The sequence below is a fragment of the Spermophilus citellus genome (assembly GCF_964194105.1).
Source record: "Spermophilus citellus genome assembly, chromosome: 13".
Classification (NCBI taxonomy): Eukaryota; Metazoa; Chordata; class Mammalia; order Rodentia; family Sciuridae; genus Spermophilus; species Spermophilus citellus.
The window spans coordinates 76,755,312-76,775,192 of record NC_138193.1 but is presented as its reverse complement, the minus strand read 5'-3'; the positions used below and the strand labels follow the sequence as shown (position 1 = coordinate 76,775,192).

Sequence of the window (19,881 nt, the reverse complement as noted above, 5' to 3'; positions counted from 1 at the left end):
ATTTTTCATCACAGACACTGAAAGCAAGAAGGTCATGGAACAATGTATTTCAAACACTGAAAGACAATGGATGCCAACCAAAAATTCTGTATCCAGCAAAATTAAGCTTCAGGTATGACAATGAAATAAAAATCTTTCATGATAAACAAAAGTTAAAAGAATTTGCAGCCAGAAAACCAGCATTGCAAAGCATTTTGAGCAAAACACTACACGAGGAAGAAATGAAAAACAATAACCAAAACCATCAGTGGGAAGTGCCTCGGTAAAGACAGAGGGCGAGGGGAAAGATAATCATGGAGAAACAAACTAAATTTTTTTTAAAAAAAGGATAAATAATCAAACATGGATGGAAGTACAAACCATATATCAATAGTAACTCTGAATGTTAATGGATTAAACTCTCCAATAAAGTGACATAGGCTTGTATCATGGATTAAAAAACAAATCCAACAATATGCTGCCTCCAGGAGACACATCTGATTGGAAAAGACATACACAGGCTGAAGGGGAAAGGATGGGAAAAAATATACCACACACACGGTCCTCGTAAGCAAGCAGGGGTGGCCATCCTCATATCGAATAAAATCGACTTCAAGACTAAGTTAATCAAAAGGGATAAAGAAGGTCATTATATACTGTTAAAAGGAACCATTCACCAACAAGACATAACAATTATCAATATTTATGCACCAAATAATGGTGCTGCGACATTTATAAAACAAATTCTCAAGTTCAAGAATCAAATAGACCACAACACAATAATTATGGGTGACTTCAACACACCTCTCTCACCATTGGACAGATCCTCCAAACAAAAGTTGAATAAAGAAACTATAGAACTCAATACCACAATCAATAACCTAGACTTAACTGACATATATAGAATATATCAACCACCATCAAATGGATATACTTTTTTCTCAGCAGCACATGGATCCTTCTCAAAAATAGACCATATATTATGCCATAGGGCAACCCTCAGTAAATATAAAGGGCTGGAGATAATACCATGCATTTTATCTGATCATAATGGAATGAAACTGGAAATCAATGATAAAAGAAGGAAGGAAAAATCCTACATCACATGGAAAATGAACAATATGTTACTGAATGATCAATGGGTTACAGAAGACATAAAGGAGGAAATTAAAAAATTCTTAGAGATAAATGAAAAGACAGACACAACATATCGGAATCTATGGGACACAATGAAAGCAGTTTTAAGAGGAAAATTCATCGCCTGGTGGTCATTCCTCAAAAAAAGGAAAAACCAACAAATAAATGAGCTCACGCTTCATCTCAAAGCCCTAGAAAAGGAAGAGCAAAACAACAGCAAATGTAGCAGAAGGCAAGAAATAATTAAAATCAGAGCGGAAATCAATGAAATTGAAACAAAAGAAACTATTGAAAAAATTCACAAAACTAAAAGTTGGTTCTTCGAAAAAATAAATAAGATCGACAGACCTTTAGCCATGCTAACGAAGAGAAAAGAGAGAGAACTCAAATTACTAACATACGGGATGAAAAAGGCAATATCACAACAGATGCTACAGAAATACAGAAGACAATTAGAAATTATTTTGAAAACCTATATTCCAATAAAATAGAAGATAGTGAAGACATCGATAAATTTCTTAAGTCATATGATTTGCCCAGACTGAGTCAGGAGGATACACACAATTTGAACAGACCAATATCAATGGATGAAATTGAAGAAGCCATCAAAAGACTACCAACCAAGAAAAGCCCAGGACCAGATGGGTATACAGCGGAGTTTTACAAAACCTTTAAAGAAGAATTAATACCAATACTTTTCAAGTTATTTCAGGAAATAGAAAAAGAGGGAGCTCTTCCAAATTCATTCTATGAGGCCAACATCACCCTGATTCCAAAACCAGACAAAGACACCTCAAAGAAAGAAAACTACAGACCAATATCTCTAATGAACCTAGATGCAAAAATCCTCAATAAAATTCTGGCAAATCGAATACAAAAACACATCAAAAAAATTGTGCACCATGATCAAGTAGGATTCATCCCTGGGATGCAAGGATGGTTCAATATACAGAAATCAATAAATGTTATTCACCACATCAATAGACTTAAAGATAAGAACCATATGATCATCTCGATAGACGCAGAGAAAGCATTCGACAAAGTACAGCATCCCTTTATGTTCAAAACATTAGAAAAACTAGGGATAACAGGAACTTACCTTGACATTGTAAAAGCTATCTATGCTAAGCCTCAGGCTAGCATCATTCTGAATGGACAAAAGTTAAAGGCATTCCCTCTAAAGTCTGGAACAAGACAGGGATGCCCTCTATCGCCACTTCTATTCAATATAGTTCTCGAAACACTGGCCAGAGCAATTAGACGAAAGAAATTAAAGGCATAAAAATAGGTAAAGAAGAACTTAAATTATCACTATTTGCAGATGACATGATTCTATACCTAGAAGACCCAAAAGGGTCTACAAAGAAACTACTAGAACTAATAAATGAATTCAGCAAAGTGGCAGGATATAAAATCAACACGCATAAATCATAGGCATTTCTGTATATCAGCGACAAAACTTCTGAAACGGAAATGAGGAAAAACACTCCATTCACAATATCCTCAAAAAAAATAAAATACTTGGGAATCAACCTAACAAAAGAGGTGAAAGATTTATACAATGAAAACTACAGAACCCTAAAGAGAGAAGTAGAAGAAGATCTTAGAAGATGGAAAAATATACCCTGTTCATGGATAGGCAGAACTAACATCATCAAAATGGCGATATTACCAAAAGTTCTCTATAGGTTTAATGCAATGCCAATCAAAATCCCAACAGCATTTCTTTTAGAAATAGATAAAGCAAGCATGAAATTCATATGGAAAAATAAAAGACCCAGAATAGCAAAAGCAATTCTAAACAGGAAGTGTGAATCAGGCAGTATAGTGATACCAGATTTCAAACTATGTTACAGAGCAATAGTGACAAAAACAGCATGGTACTGGTACCAAAACAGGCGGGTGGACCAATGGTATAGAATAGAGGACACAGAGACTAATCCACAAAGTTACAACTATCTTATATTTGATAAAGAGGCTAAAAGCATGCAATGGAGGAAGGATAGCGTCTTCAACAAATGGTGTTGGGAAAACTGGAAATCCATATGCAACAAAATGAAACTGAATCCCTTTCTCTCGCCATGCATAAAAGTTAACTCAAAATGGATCAAGGAGCTTGATATCAAATCAGAGACTCTGCGTCTGATAGAAGAAAAAGTTGGCTCCGATCTACATATTGTGGGGTCGGGCTCCAAATTCCTTAATAGGACACCCATAGCACAAGAGTTAATAACAAGAATCAACAAATGGGACTTACTTAAACTAAAAAGTTTTTTCTCAGCAAGAGAAACAATAAGAGAGGTAAATAGGGAGCCTACATCCTGGGAACAAATTTTTACTCCTCATACTTCAGATAGAGCCCTAATATCCAGAGTATACAAAGAACTCAAAAAATTAGACAATAAGATAACAAATAACCCAATCAACAAATGGGCCAAGGACCTGAACAGACACTTCTCAGAGGAGGATATACAATCAATCAACAAGTACATGAAACAATGCTCACCATGTCTAGCAGTCAGAGAAATGCAAATCAAAACCACCCTAAGATATCATCTCACTCCAGTAAGATTGGCAGCCACTATGAAGTCAAAAAACAACAAGTGCTGGCGAGGATGTGGAGAAAAGGGTACACTTGTACATTGCTGGTGGGACTGCAAATTAGTGTGGCCAATTGGGAAAGCAGTTTGGAGATTCCTGGGAAAGATGGGAATGGAACCACCATTTGACCCAGCTATTCCCCTTCTTGGTCTATTCCCTGAAGACCTTAAAAGAGCATGCTACAGGGATACTGCCACATCGATGTTCATAGCAGCACAATTCACAATAGCTAGACTGTGGAACCAACCCAGATGCCCTTCAATAGATGAATGGATAAAAAAAAAATGTGGCATCTATACACAATGGAGTACTATGCAGCAATAAAAAATGACAAAATCATAGAATTTGCAGGGAAATGGATGGCACTAGAGCAGATTATGCTTAGTGAAGCTAGCCAATCCCTAAAAAACAAATACCAAATGTCTTCTTTGATATAATGAGAGCAACTATGAACAAAGCAGGGAAGAAGAGCAGGAAGAAAAGACTAACATTAAACAGAGACATGAGATGGGAGGGAAAGGGAGAGAAAAGGGAAATTGCATGGAAATGAAGGGAGACCCTCATTGCTACACAAAATTACATATAAGAGGTTGTGAGGGGAATGGGAAAATAAACAAGGAGAGAAATGAATTACAGTAGATGGGGTAGAGAGAGAAGATGGGAGGGGAGGGGAGGGGGGATAGTAGGGGATAGGAAAGGTAGCAGAATACAACAATTACTAATAGGGCATTATGTGAAATTGTGGATGTGTAACCGACGTGATTCTGCAATCTGCATTTGGGGTAAAATTGGGGGTTCATAACCCACTTCAATCTAATGTATGAAATATGATATGTCAAGAGCTTTGTAATTTTGTGAACAACCAATAAAAAAAATAAAATAAAATAAAGACATCAATGAGATAGAAAAGAATCTTGATACTATCAAATTGGCATGTAAACCATCCTGCATGTTCAGTAACAGTAAAATATATTTTCTTAAAAAAAAAAAAAAGAAAAAGTCATTTAGCAGTAGCTAGTTTTTCAAACATCAGGTCTGAATGCATCATGCATCTCAAATGGCAGGGTGTTTTTTTTTTTTTTTTTCCCTCCTGTTTCATTTGAACTGTTATTGAAGCTATCCACTAACAACTTTTTGAATGTGGTTTTCCAAAAAGCCCTTACTTTATCTTGAATGAGTGTTATCATTTAAATAGAGGCTTACTATTGAAAAGGTTTTATAGAGGAATGTTCTCATCAATCATTTGAGATTAAGCCAGTTTTTCCTCCTGAAGTTATATTAATTGATCCTGACAGCTCTGGCTGACTTGAGTTTTGAGGAATTCCAAGTTAATCTACTAGGCCCTATCTATAGACACATTAGAGACCTGTTGTTAAATTGTAGAAATCCTAAATGTTTCCATAAAAAGGCTGTGGGGTAAGGGAAACATGTTAGCAAAAAGGAAAATGACAGTCTGAGAGTCTACTTATTGTAAAGCAAGGAAAGAACTGGAGTAAAATGAGGTCACAGCTGGGGATGAATGACTGTGATGGCTTAGCTATTGAGGCCAGGCTAAGCTGTTTACCACCAGATTTTGATACAAAAGGACATTGCCAGAAAGAATCCTCTGGAAATATGTGTTGGAGTACAAGAAATAAATCTTTTTTCATGAAAGTGGCAATCTTTGGGGGCAATGCTGAATCACAAAGAAGGGGAAGGCCTATCCTTTACAAAGATAAAATGGTTTTCAACCAACTGTGCTTATGCTGTAGAAAATTATGGGCCTGTTTGCTTTGCAGAGGTGTCAACGTTTCCAAAAGAGATTTCTTTCCCCAGGTGAGCTACGTACTAATCAAGACCATCCTGCTTATTTCAAAGATGACAATTCAAAAGGTGTGTTCAGAACTCTATTGAAGTACAGTGATAATTACTATTTTTCCAGTGAGTTGTTTTCTGTATGACTCCTCTTTCCAGTTAGCTGCAGCATTTTCTGAGATGGGCTGGCCTCCCTGGGAGGCCCTAGGGTAAAGGGTGGGCTAGACACAGGATAATAAGAGGTCCAATTTTGGGGGGAGGTCAAGTCACACAAACAACAAAGAGTTGCCACCTCTCTTTTTCTTCTCTTCCTCCAACTCCCACGTCCCCAGCTCTTCTTTCTCTCTTCACTTCTCTCAGCTCCTTCCCAGGGGTCTGACTGGGACTAGTGCTGTCTGGTTTTAGTGAAGATCTCTGAAGAGATCCCAGTCAGTTGACTTCCTATTCTACAGGCTCTCACTTGCCCTTCCTCAACTCTTGAGCATCACTGGGAAGGTAGCTGGAGGAAATGGGGAGGTGAGGAGGGCATGAGGCCTTTTTCCTGTTTGCTTGAGTGTCTTAAGTATAAATAATTAGAAATCTTATCTGAGAATAAAGGTATCCTAAATAGGTCCCAGCAGTGTGACTTCAGGCTTCCTTGGCCTTTCTGAATGTCAGTTTCCTCACTCATAGCCCTGAACAGGGGTTCTCAACACTGGTTGGTTTTTGAACAGGGTACTTAAATCTTTTCCATTTCATGGACACTCGAAGGTAAAAAAAAAAAAAAAAAAAAGAAAGTCTAGACCTGCAAGATAAAGAATCACACTGCTATAGAAAGGCAGGGAAGTGTTCTGTGAGAATCTGCCAGAATCCCCCCCACTTCCTTTCCACCATCCAAATAGCACTTGATTTGAGCTGTTGATCAGCTCCTCCTGACTCCTCTCCTGAGGTGCAATTCCCCTCTTTCCAGGCAGTTCATCTTGCAGACTGTTAAACTATTTCTCAATTGCCATTTTGAATCTATGAAGATTTTACTGGGTGCCTATTATATGCCAGGTTCTGGGAAATCAAAAGTGAATGGGATACCATATGGATCAAAATGCTTTGCTTAAACATTTTCATGGAGTTCCTGTTTTCTGCTTCGTGCCCAGCTCCACTTTCCCTTCTGAACATTCCCCTCTTAAAACCTTCCAGTCTTGCCAGCCCTCAAAGGACCATGCCCTAGGCTCTGGAATTCCCTTTTCTGGCCCCTTGGAGCCTGTTTAACGCAGCTCAAGTCTCCCTTCCAGGAAAAGGGGCCGGGTGTGTTGGGAAGAGGGGCTCCTCCTTTCATTCTGACTCTCTTCCAGTGAGGCAGCCCACTTGAGGAGGAGGCTGAGACTAGTTCTGAGTCACCTGTCGGCCGACAACGGAGCAAGGTCTAGAATCCACTCTAAAACCTCTCTTGGGAGGACGACTTCCTTTTCTCCTGGCTTCTGCACTCCAAAGGCGGTACACCGAGGTATATGTAGTAGATGCTTATCTCCGGCTGCAGCCACACAGCTTGGCCTGTCACTCAACTGTCTCCGGCCATCCTGCCAAGGGTTGACAGCTCCCAGGAAGGCGGGGTTCTACCTTTACCTTTCATCTTACCCAGCTAACGCGGTGGGTTCCACCTCAAGGGAAAAGAGGCCCTCAGCAGAGACTTTCAAAGTAATCCATTACCCCTCTCCACCATCACCCCACTTTTTCAGGAGTGAGCGCTCTGTCCTCCTCTTGGGGTCTAGAGATTCAGAGATTGAAGACACACGCAGGAAGGCAAATTGGGGAATCGGACACTAGGAAAAACTTCAGGGGATCCAAAGCGGGAAAGAAGAGAAGAGAAAGGGGATCGAGCCGGGGCTGGAAGAGAGGGGCGGGGACGGGAGCCCCTCCCCTCCCCGCCACTCCGCGGGCTCCGGACCCGCCCCTCCCCTCCCCCACCCCTCCCAGTGTGGATGGCGGCGGCTAGAGTCGGAGCCCCAGCTACGCTGCGCGTGAGTGACCAGCCCCGGGGAACAGACGGGGAAGTTTTGGGAGCCCCCTCTCCAGGGTGGAGCCACTCTCAGTTCTCTAGGAAAGTTTGTGGGCGGGATCCCGGGACTCGGGCAACTCCTGGGCTCGCTCGGCGCCCCGACGTGCTGCGTCCCCGTCTTCCTTCAACCTGCACTCGCTGCCCCGTAGGCGCCCCGGCGGGCAAGGGGGTGGGCCGCGACGGGTCTTCCCCTCCTCACCTCTGCTCTGGGTCCGACTCTAAAGAAAGCAAACTCCAACAGCACCAAAAAGCATCTAGATTCATTTCCCTGAGCGGGGCCGGGGGCTCTACACCCGCGCGCGCGTGGACCCCGGTCTCCCAGACAGGGGACAGTGGCCCTGCCCTTCAGTCCTCCTTGGGGGCTGTGGATCTCGTCCGTCCAGGACCCTTCACTTTCTTTCTGGCCCCTGTTCTTTGCACTACTGTCTCCTACCCTTTTCCTGGAAGGCCCGTGGCCCCCAGACTTAGACCCCTACTGAAGTCTTCAGCCTATCCTGTCCCCCCAAAGCGAGGAGCCAGGCCAAGGGGACACAGCCGCAAGCACCGCCACACTTGTCCAGATATTTCCTGCAGGAATAACATTCTCTGGAATTTGGGATTTGAACTTTTGAGGGGCAGGGGTAGTTGAAATCTATTCCTTCTTAGGATTTTACTATTTCTGTTGGTTTGGCATCTTCTTTTTTAACCTCTCCACTGACTCTGCTTTCTTCCAATGATAATAACAAACACTTCATATAATTCGTCTTTCTAAGCCTGAAAGAAAAGAAACAGGAAGAATGATAAAAAGAAGAGAAGAAGAGATTGCCTGCTAAAAATATGGTGCAGAACCATGTCTCTTGAAAGCAGACTTTGGTCCACACTCAACTGTTTTGGTAGGAGAAAGAAGCAAGTGTAGCTTGTTTTTAGACTACCCCAAACAAGCTATTAAAGCTGCCTCTAGGCTACAAGTTTTAATTTGCTTGATGGGCAGGGCAGACCAGGGCTGGGCTGAGCAGCCTTTGTTAGCATTCCAGCTTGGCCTTGCCCATCTGCAGGTCTCTGCCTTGCTAGCCCGCATCTTTCCACTCCCTTCTCTCTCTAAATAGAAGTTGTGCAAACAAGGCTATGGAAGAGGCTAAAATGAGCAGGACCACAAAGAAAAAAAAAACTCATTTATTAAATCCCCAGGCTGTGGCTTCAACTACAGTCCGATTGGCTGGAAGACATGTTTAGTTCATTGTGGTTTTTATGCTGGTTCTTATTATGGTTGAATCAGTGTTTCCATGACAAGCTAGGTTCTCTGGGTGCTTAGAGGAAGCTTGCTAGTTCTGGCATGGGTCTGGGAAAATGGAATCTAGAATCTGGGATATTCTTTTTAGGGATTGATTTGGATTATATTGCAAACCTCTGTTCACTCACTCAGAATCAGAGTAGGGGAAGCAGCCGGAGTCTGGTTTACTTCCACATGACCTGGAAGAAAAAGCTTTGCTCACTGTGTGAACAGGAATGCAGGGAGTGATGTTGAAATTTTATTGTATGTAAGGAGAACACACTTGTCAAGAACTTTAGCCATTCCCCTTTCTGTACAAACAATAAATGTGATTGTAACTAATGTAGATCAGATTGTGAACAACCCATTAAAACAGGTCAAGGCATTGAACCATTTGGAAATAAAAATTTAAAAAAATTCATTGAAAGTAAAATAACATTTAAAACAGAATATAATTTACTTATCTCCACTGATCAGTTTGACAGTTCTCCATTCTGTGAAACTATAAGGTTTTACTGTGGTTTCTAAGCTTTATTTATTTATTTTTTTTTAAAGAGAGAGGAGAGAGAGAGAGAGAATTTTTAATATTTATTTTTTAGTTCTCGACAGACACAACATCTTTGTTGGTATGTGGTGCTGAGGATTGAACCCTGGCCGCACGCATGGCCTGCATGTGTGCTACCGCTTGAGCCACATCCCCAGCCCTCTAAGCTTTATTGATAAGGAAGCATTGTGACTCCATTCAAAAAAATGCCCTTCAGGTTTAAACTTGTTTGGCCCTGTTGCTTAGAAAAACAATGTACTCAGATAAGAATCTTCAGTCTCTTCCTCTTCCTGACGTTTTTTTTTTTTTTTTAAATTTCCCTCTGAGAATTTCTAATCCTGTATTTAATACCTGATACTATATGGAGAAAAACTGTCTTTCTGCCTTGTTCAGCTTTTGCTCCTCTCATGGAATCTTGTTAAACTGGGTGGTTTGGCATTACAGAGGTGGCTTAGCAACCTCACGATAGACTGCTGTGGATGCTGGGATGTCATGAAGGCTACAAAGGGTCCCTGATCTAAGGAGTAAGTGGTTTGGATGGTTAGCTAATAGAAGGCAAGCAGCCCCTATCTGGCCGGGTCAGATGAGTTGCACATACTTAAAGTATGGTACCTGCAGAGATGAAGGAGGGTAGGGGTCCTTAAGAAATAAAACAACCCAAAGGAATACCATATGACCTTTAAACATCATGTTGTACAAAAATACTAAACTGTATAAGACATGCTTAGAATATGGGAGTGAATTTATAGAACTAGCTATAGATTAGAAAGCACTATAATTTCTCTTTTTGAAAATATATAAAAAAATTGGAATTATATGCATTACTATGGATGGTGGGATTACAGGTGCTTTTGATTTTTTTTGTGTGTGTGCTTGGCTATGTTTCTCAATTTTTTTTTTACGACAATACTAGTTAATATTTATTAAGCATTAAGCACTGACACCATAGTATGTCATTTTAAAACTCTTTAGGGTAAGTACTGCTATTATTTTATTATAGAGATTCAGAAACTAGGATCAGAGGGGTAAATTGCCCAAAGCTGCATAGCTACTAATGCTGGAATTGAATCTTGAATTCAGGTCAGTGGTAAAAGTCTGTGTATCTCAATTTCTACTGTCTACTTTCTCCCTGAACATGTGATATAATAATAATAATAATACTATTTTAAGTATAAGGAAAAAGTAGATAGAAAAGGGAAGGAAAAATATTTCATGCTTTAATAAGAACTAATATTTTGATTATTTGCAAAATATCCCTGCTTTCCACCTCTCTCACCTCCCACTGTTATTTTTCTTTCGTTCTTTGAAAATTGCTCCAGACTTAGTCAGAGGCAGCTCACCTTTCCTTGGGAACCAGTTCTGCATGTGAGAAGTATTCAGAATTCTATGGAGACTTTCCAGCTAGACAGGAGTTCTAGGCACCCTATGGGATTCTGGAATAGTTCCAGTACAAGGCAAGATTTAAAGTAGATTAGGCAAATTCTGCCTTCAGAGCTCTGCCAATATGGGCCTTTGTTGTTCTTCGAGGTGTTGGCTAGTGTGAGGGGGAGAAAGACCTGTTTCTGCCATGTTTGTGTTTCTTCATGGCACTTATGTGGCTGCTACTTCTGACACCCTACTCCTTTCTTCTGGGTTCATTTTTCTTCATGCCAATGTAAATTTAGAAGCTTTTTTTTTTTTATAAAAAAATTTGGTATTTGGCATGTTGTAAAATATTCATATTCCTGAACGTGTTTTTTTAAATTTTTTTTATTTTTTTGCTCTTATAAATGAGAGTTCGTCTCTGTGTAGTGTTCTAGACAAAATTATTTTCCCTGAGTCCTTGGAAGATATTTCACCATTGTCTTCTTGAATATATTGCTACTAGTCTGATCACAGATTATTGTCATTTCATTGTAATGTAACCTGTCTTCTCCCTAGATTTTAGGATTTTCTCAAAAATGTTCTATACATATGTAGGTGTGGATTTCTGAAAATGTAATCCTACCCCGAGCTCCATGAGCATTTGTGATTTTCTAGCTGACTAACCTTGAGCAAATTACTTAACTTTTCTCAGTCTTACCAGCTATAAAATACAAATAATAATGGTAAACACTCCAAGAGTAATTGAGGAGATAATGCATGAAAAATGTTAGAATAGTCCCTACCATGTAAGGAAGCACAAAATAATTGCTTATGATTACATACATATTTTTAAAAATTTCTTTTGAGTTTTAGGAGTTTATATAAATGTTAGTCTGTCTACTTGCACACACATTCATAATTCTGTTGAGATTTTTATTGAAATTGCACTCAATTTATAATGACATCTTTATAATACTGGATCTTCTCGTCTTTTTCATTCAGGACTACTGGTGATTACTCCTATAAATCTCTAATACAACTTTTGCAATAATTATTTCTATAGATTTTGTCAATACTTTAAATGATATTCTTTTTCTTGTTTTATTTTCTAATTTGTTATTTGCTGGTCCATAGAAATATTCCTGAATTTAAATTTTATTCTTTTATCTAGTATCATCCTGACCTCTCCTATTAGTTTTAAAAGTCTGCATGTAAATATTCTTGAACTTTTAATTTAGTAATCATAAAACAGCAGTAATTTGTCTTTTCTATCCAATTACTTATGGCTTCTGTATCTTTCTTATTGCCTTGGGTAGAACTTCTACAATGTTCACTAGTGACAGTGATGGAGATTACCCTTAAATTTTGTCTTTAATGTGTACTCTTAAAAGTTTCTCCTTTAAGTATGAACTTTTGCTTAGGTTTTAGTAGATATTTATTAAGTTAAGAACTTTCTGTCTATTCTTAACATTTCTTAAGTTAAAAATTGTATTATGACTGATTTTATATAATGTTTTAATGCCTTTCATGTAAGTTATATAAGATTATCGTATGTTTTTCTTTCTTAATATTACAATGTGATTAATGAGTATAATTAAAAATAAATATTAAAATATAGTTAAAAACATGCATATGCATAGATATATATACATGTACAGATGTACAATCTTTTATTTTATAGGGTATAATATGCTAGCATTTTATTTAGAATTTTTTTGGAAGTTCGCAAGTTAAATAATTATTCTATAATTTTCCTTTTTTCTCTTGTTCTCATTTTGTTTTTTAAGTTTATATTAATCCTATTAAGGAAGTGGATAGCTTTTCCTCTTTCATTTATATATCTATATATTTTAAACTCTTTATAAGAGATAAAGACTATCTGTTCTTTAGAAATTTGTTGAGCTACATGTGGTGGCCCATACCTGTAATCCCAGCTACTCCTGAACCTGAGGCTGGAAGATAGCAAGTTTGAGAGCAGCCTTGGCAACCAGGTGAGACCATCTGAAAAGAAAATATAAAAAGGTCTCGGGGTGTGGTTCAGTGGTAAAGTGTTCCTGAGTTCAGTTCCTAGTACCAAAAATAAATAAATGAATAAACAAAAGTTTGTTAAGGGGCCAGTCATGGTGGCTCACGCCTGTAATCCCAGTGGTTCAGGAGGCTGAAGCAGGAATGTCATGATTTCAAAGCCAGCCTTAGCAATTTAGCAAGGTCCTGAACAACTCTGCAAGAACCTGTCTCAAAATAAAATATAAAAAGGTCTGAGGATGTGGCTCAGTGGTTAAGCACCCCTGTATTCAATCCCTGGTAACAAAAAAACATTAAAACTAATTGTGAAATCATCTGAACCACTTATACAGGGTATTTGTATCAAGTTTCATAAATTATTAGTGATTATTAATGAATTTAATTTTACTATTTTTGATTCAGTTTTGATTATTTAGTTAAGATGATCCACTTATGTGTTCTTGAATTTATAAACATAAAGTTGTTCATAATTTTCTTTTATGGTTTTATAAGTATTGGTTGTGTCTTATGTTCTTTTCATCATAATATGTTGTGTCAGCTCTTTTTTCTTAATTAACATACAGGTCTATTTAATTAGCTTTTTCAAATAAACAGTTTCTTATCCATATTTTTTGTTTTTCATTTGTATTTTTTATGTATATTATTTCTATTTCTAGCTATTTGAGTGGATGCCTAGCTTATTTATTTTTTGTTTTTCAATAAATTAATTAAAAGCTATAAATTTACCAAAGTATTGCTTTAGCCACATTATACATTTAGATATGTGATGCTTTCATTATCACTTAGCTCTAAATATTTCTTTTTACTTCTGATACTTCTTTTTAAGCCTATAGATTTATTTAATTTTCCATTTTTCAACTTAAATTTTATTTTTACTTTGTTTAAATTATTAGTGATTTTTAATTTAGTTACATTATGAAAAAACAGCATGGTCTGTATAATAGTATATACACACACACACACACACACACATACACGTGTGTGTGTGTGTATATATATATATATATATATATATTTTTTTTTTTTTTTTTTTTTTTTTTTGGTTAGGACTTCCTTTATGTCTAATTACATGAGTTTACCAAACATTCTGCATGTGCATTAAAAGAAAAATATATTACCTACTTAGATGGTACAAAATTCTGTATCACTCTGATAGGTCAAATTTGTCGTGTCTTTCCTGCTTTAATGCCTGTTTTCTGAGTTCCTCTAGGTTTCTGGAAAATATTAAAACCCCCCACTCTCATTGTAGATTTGTTAATTTCTTCTTGTGATTCCATCGGTGCTTATGCAAACCCATGATTGGTGAATTGCTTCTTTTTCTTCTCCTCCTTTAACTTTACTGGGGATTGAACTCAGGGGCACTCTACCACCTTGCTAAATCTCCAGCTCTTTTTTTTTTTTTTTGGAGACCAGGTCTTATTAAATTGCTGAGGCTGGCCTTAAATTTGTGATCCTCCTGCCTCAGGCTCCTGAGTCCCTGGGATTAGAGGTGTGTACAGTCTTTGAATTTCTTTTTCATTCTGCTATGTAATGTCCTCTTTTATTTCTATTAATGGCTTTGGTTTGATTTCTATTTTGCTTGGTGTTAATATTGCTGTACTTGCTTACTCTTGGTTAGTATTTTTTTAAAAATTTTTTTAGTTGTAGATGAACACAATACCTTAATTTATTTATTTTATGTGGAGCTGATGATTGAACCTAGTGCCTCCCATGTGTGAGGCAAGCGCTCTACCACAGAGCCACAACCCCAGCCCCAGTATTTTTTTTTATATTAACTTTTCTTTAAGAGTTTACTTTAAATATGTATATTAGAAAAATCATTTATATGTTTCTTGATTTTTAAAATTTCAACCTAAAATAATATATTTAAGATTTTTACATTCTTGGTAATATATATATTTATATTATGCACATATGATATGCATGTGTATAATATATGTAGGTATATATTCCATTTCTGCCATGTTTCTTTCTTTCTTCCTTTTTTTTTTTTTTTTTTTTTTTGTGGTGCTGGGAACCAAACCCAGGGTGCTTAGTCACTGAGCCACATCCCGGGAGACCTTTTTATTTAAAAAAAATTTTTTTTGGCAGTGCTGGGGATTGAACCCAGAGCCTTGTGCATGTGAGGCAAGCACTCTACCAACTGAGCCATATCCTCAGCCCTTATTTTTTATTTTGAGGCAAAGTCTTGCTAAATTGCTGAGGCTGGCTTTGAACCTGCAATCCTCCTGTCTTAGCCTCCTGAGTTGTTGGGATTATAGGCAGGTTTCGCTGAGCCTGGCTTATTTTTTTGTTTTACCACTTTTGCTCTTTTTTTCTTCTTTTCCTTTTGTTTTTGAATTGATCAAGTTTTGTGTATTTCTGTTTTTCTGTCAACTGTTTTTGAAAGATGTATATTTGTATTTTTTAATAGTATCCTCCAATTTCTAGCATGTGTATTTAAAAAGTCTAGTCAATTTCTTTATTTTCTTCTAAATAATGCAGTGATTTTAAATGACTTTAAATTTGATCTGCCCCTCTTCCACATTGTCTAAACTCTTCCAATTTTCCCCTACCCACTGCCACAAAGGTTGGTCATTATTTCCTTTCTTCCTATAACCAACATTTGTTTAACTTTCCTGATTTCTTTCTCTGGATTGCTTCTTGTATACCATTGCTTACCTCTTCTTCACTGCTATATTTTTTAGTAAAGGTCTGGGGTTCTAATACTCAGTCTTGTAATAGTCAGTCTTTTATTTTGAGAATGTCTGTTGCAGGTCAGTCTTGAGAGATGATTTAGCAAGGTGTGGAATTCTAAGTAGCTTTCTCTTGACTTCCGGAAGCTATCATTCCACTGTCTTCTAGTTTCAGTCCTTCCTAATGAAATATCTCTTTCCAGCATGTCGCTCTTTCTTAGGGAATCTGTTTTCTCTCTTGGAGACTTTTCCAGATTTGCTTTGCCTTTTATATTCTGCCTTTCTCTCTGATATCCAAGTTGGTCAGTTTTTGTATATCCTCCTTGGAACTCAGTATGTGCCTTTGTGATGAAGACTTCTGTCTATTCTCTAGAGGTTTCTCAGTTGTTTTTGCTACAAATTTATTTTAGAATAAATATAATTGTTGGGCAGTCAGTATGTGTCAGTAATGCTTCTAGGTGCTAGAGGAGTAGGACTGAATGTCAGAAGCTAAAAGCCCTTGATCCCATATCCATTACGCTCTCTCATCTCTCCATTTGCAATCCATTAGGCAAACCTTGAACCTTCCCATCTTATTTTGGGCCTGAAGAAAATTCTCTTTAGTATTGTGTGTCTTTTTATCTCTCAGTGTACTTGGAGTGTTTTTTTTTTTTTTTAGTTTTATTTCCAATTTATTAATATTTCTTCATCTCCACTTAGTTTATTATTCAACTCATCTATTGTTTTAAAGAAATCAGTCTTTTTTTAAATTTCTAGGATTTCTATTTGGTACTTCATATCTGCCTTTTTTTGTCTTATCATCTCTAAACATTTGAATTTTTTTTCAATACTTTATTTTATACTTTAGATTATTTATCTCCTTTTTTGACTTTTTAAAGGGTGGTTTATTTCCTCCTATGTTTTACGTATTCATCAGGAGTTGTTTTCCAAAGAAATCCTCTGCACTCAGAGGGTTAGCATATCCTTATGAAGTAATTTTACATTTACTTCAGCTGGTGCCCTCTGTGTTTTACTCACTCCAGAATAGCCTTTTTGTGAATTTCTTGGCATGGAGCCCCTGTGTGATCTGGAAGTATGCATTTAAACCTTGTTCTTGCATGCAGTTCAAGCCTGGATTTCATATTTTATAGGTCTCTCATTTTCCACTCTTTGCCCAAGCAAATGACAGGCTTTCTTGCTGCTTCCTCTCATTGGTGAATGATGTTCTTCTAGACTTGTTTCACTTATGAAGCAGCCTTTGTGGCCCTCAGCATTGTGCAGGTGCTTCCCCGAGGGCTCCTGCTATGAGGTGGCCATCACCTGCACTCCCCCATTGCACGCATTGTCATCAAAATCCCAGTGCTCGCTATTCAGTCCTCTGACGTCTCTGGATTTTTCCATGAGTACTGTGGCTTCAGCTCCCATTCATTGATCGAACTTTGACTTCCCTCTTCATTGCTGGTACCTAATTATATATAGGTTTTAGAACATATTTTTATTATTATATTTTTTTGTTCTGTGTTCTGAAGTGTTTGGATTAATTAGGAAGGGTAATTCTTCTGTCAATCCATCATTGTGAATAAAATTTTTAATTACTTATTTTAAAGTTTATTGTGTTATATGTAAAGTAGAATCCAGGTAGGTAAATACATATACATTAGGATGTGAATATGTGAATAGGCTGCTCCTGACACTGGTGCTGACATCAGTATCACAGGCACCCTTGCTGTGGTGTCTTGCTGTCTGTCTGGCCACATATTTTCTGTCTAGATGAGATCTGAATTTCCCAAACATGATGCTTTCCAAGTGTTGGCCTTTAGAGTCTCCGTAATAGATTAAGACCTTCAAGAGACGTTTGTAAAAGGCAATCTCACTTCAGCACACCATCTGAGTATGATGTGAGCATCCCAACACCTACACTGAAGGGAAATACTGCATGTGAAAGGCCAGTGTTCCTGCGCTGTGTGAAGCTGCTTTTCTGCATGATTATCGTGTCTCTCATGGTAAGAGAGGCATACACTAAGCAATTGATTCTTTACTTGCAGCCAACACCATCTCTGAGGACATTGATTGACATCAGTGGAGCCTGTTTGTCACGTTTAAAATAATCTATACAAAGACATCTTCCACCAACCCTTCCAGCAAACCCTGTTCTTTACTTTAAGGAAACCAAACCAGGGTTAGTCCTCGGTTTTCTCTGATCCTCACATAAGCTTTAAGTCATAATGGAAAAGAAATGGATTTTAGAGTCAAGCAGGCATGGATTTCAATGCATTAGGCAAGTTATTTAATATATCTAAGGCTGTTTTCTTCTCTGTAAGACAGTAATGACAAAATCTACCTCAACAGGTTGATCTGAAATTCAGTGAGATGACAGGAAATACATGGGTCAAGTGCTTGGTATATATTAATGTTCACAAATGTTAGTCCCCTCCCATTTTGTACCTTCTCTTGCTGGTTCTTTCAAAACCAGGATTGTGCTTTAGAAGGTCTAATAGGGAAGACTTCTGGAGAGAGCCCTTGGTCACACCCCCTATTATCTTCTATTTTCTTGGTAATCAATTTACTTTTCTTTTGTGTAAGATTTCTTAATGTGTTTGTATGCCACTTGGTAGCCCATACAGCCTACTCCTGAAGCTTTCTATAGAATATCTATGTGGTTACCTAAGAACCAGGACCCTCTTAACCAGAAATATCTCTTCACTTTATTTGTTGGTGCTCTTCTCCTTTAAGGAAATAAAACTTTTATTACAAAGACCCCAGAGGGAGCCTGTTAAGTGTCAATATTAGAGAGACACTTTTGGGACTAGATTTTCCCAGGAGGGGCTTGAAGACCCTCCTGAGTCATTCAAGAGTAGGTGATGGGGAGCTGACAGAGAGAAGGTAGCCATAGGAAGAAATACTGAAGGTGTTACTTGAGAATTTCACAAAACCTAAAATGTGCTTATTTTACAACCATCATTATTTGGGTCCTGTGGCATCTGTGTATGACTCAGAGCATGTCAATTTTTGCAAGGGACTTTTTAGAAATAGTAATGACAGTGATAGCTTTGACTGTTCTTAAGCAGAGGGAAAGAGCATTATGAAAACAAAATGATTAAAATTATGGATATGCCTTCATATCTGTGGTCCAGAGCACAAAAATAGCTTTTCCACTGCAGAGCTAAGCCAACAGTTTCATGGAAACAGCATTGAGAATCTAATTTAAAACAGCCATGACCCAGAAATTCAGAGACGGGACTGACATCTTGGCCCCTGTTCATCCCTTTGAATATTTTTTTCCTAGCTCACAGTAATACATATTCGGGGCCAATTTAGAAGGCCTGGAAGATAGTAATTGATGTTACAAACCTCGTTTTTGTTGGCGTCTGTTTAGCATTAATACAAACAGAGAAATACTTTAATCTCAAATCTTTACACCTGAGAAGCTTGCTTAGCGCAGCTCCGGGCCTGTTGCTCCTGTGTGGCTTGAAGCAAAACCTCATGAATTTTGTGAAAATCCCAGTGCTCTGTCATGGCTTCAGTGGAAAGTGTTCAGTTGGGGTCATTCTAAGTAGCACACCAATGGTCAAGTGCTCCTGATTTTTGGAAAAATGATCTTATGAAAAAAAAAATGGTCAGGCTTTCCTGGGAATTAGATGATAATGTCAGGATCCTCCAGTTCCAAGAAAGCTCAGACTTGCCTAGATCAGCATTTTCCTCCAGTAAGAAAATACATTATTTTGGGCTTAACATTATCCTCTTTATTAATCATTTTTTGTCATCTGCAAGAGCTAATGGCACATGTGATGGGGCTTAGCCAGCTTTAAACAGCCCCCTGCCTGTTGGCATCTGCCTCTTTCTCACCCACACAGTCCTCTTTGCTGCCAGATGTTCCTACTTAACTGCTCACACATGCACACCCCCTGTGCCAACTCTGCTGCAGACTCTTACCTCTTGTTGCCTGTCTGACCAGAAGGGCTCCTTTCCCAGATTCTCTTGGGGGTGCTTTATGGGCTGTGTGCAGTGCACTCTGCAAAGGGAGATATGCAGAATCTCCCCACCAGAGACAGCAGGCGCTGGCTGCTTTATTGGTTTCCTATGCTCCCTGTGCTCTTCACTCCATGCCTTTCATCCTGAAACTTTTCTGTTTGTCTGGGTTCAGATGTTGCCTTGCTTAAACTTGATTTCTCTGTGCTTCCTGAACCCTGACTTTATTTGGTAAGGACTTCTCCACCTCCACCGCTCATGCAGTCAGCCACCACTTACTGAGCAGTGACGTCACTCTCTGGGGCCACCAGAATCACCAAGGAGAATAATGAGGTGATATTACAGATCTGCAGAGCTTTGTGGAAATTACCTGTGCCGAGAGAGACATACGTGAAAAACAATTTCTTCTCCCGTGATATATTTCAAACTTGAAGCGTGTAGGGGCCGGAGCCATCAGGTTCAATGCTGGTTTCTCACCTGAATTCTGCCTAGCCTCCTGCCAGGTTTTCCTGTCTTTGGCCTTGCCACCCTCTAATCTGTCCTGTTCTCTGCC

The 19,881-nt window shown here is 38.3% G+C and overlaps 1 protein-coding gene across 2 annotated transcripts in view; it reads left to right on the top strand.

The window, feature by feature from the left end:
* The first annotated feature begins 6,807 nt into the window (after positions 1–6,807).
* STON1 (stonin 1) overlaps positions 6,808–19,881 on the top strand; it is a 51,322-nt gene continuing 38,248 nt past the window's right edge. The window contains exon 1 of one of the 2 annotated variants that reach the window (XM_081264464.1): positions 6,808–7,505. The gene's annotated coding sequence lies outside the window, so the exon portion shown is untranslated. Of the gene's footprint in view, positions 7,506–12,588; positions 12,672–19,881 lie in introns of those variants that run through there. The other variant, XM_081264467.1, reaches the window with a different exon arrangement.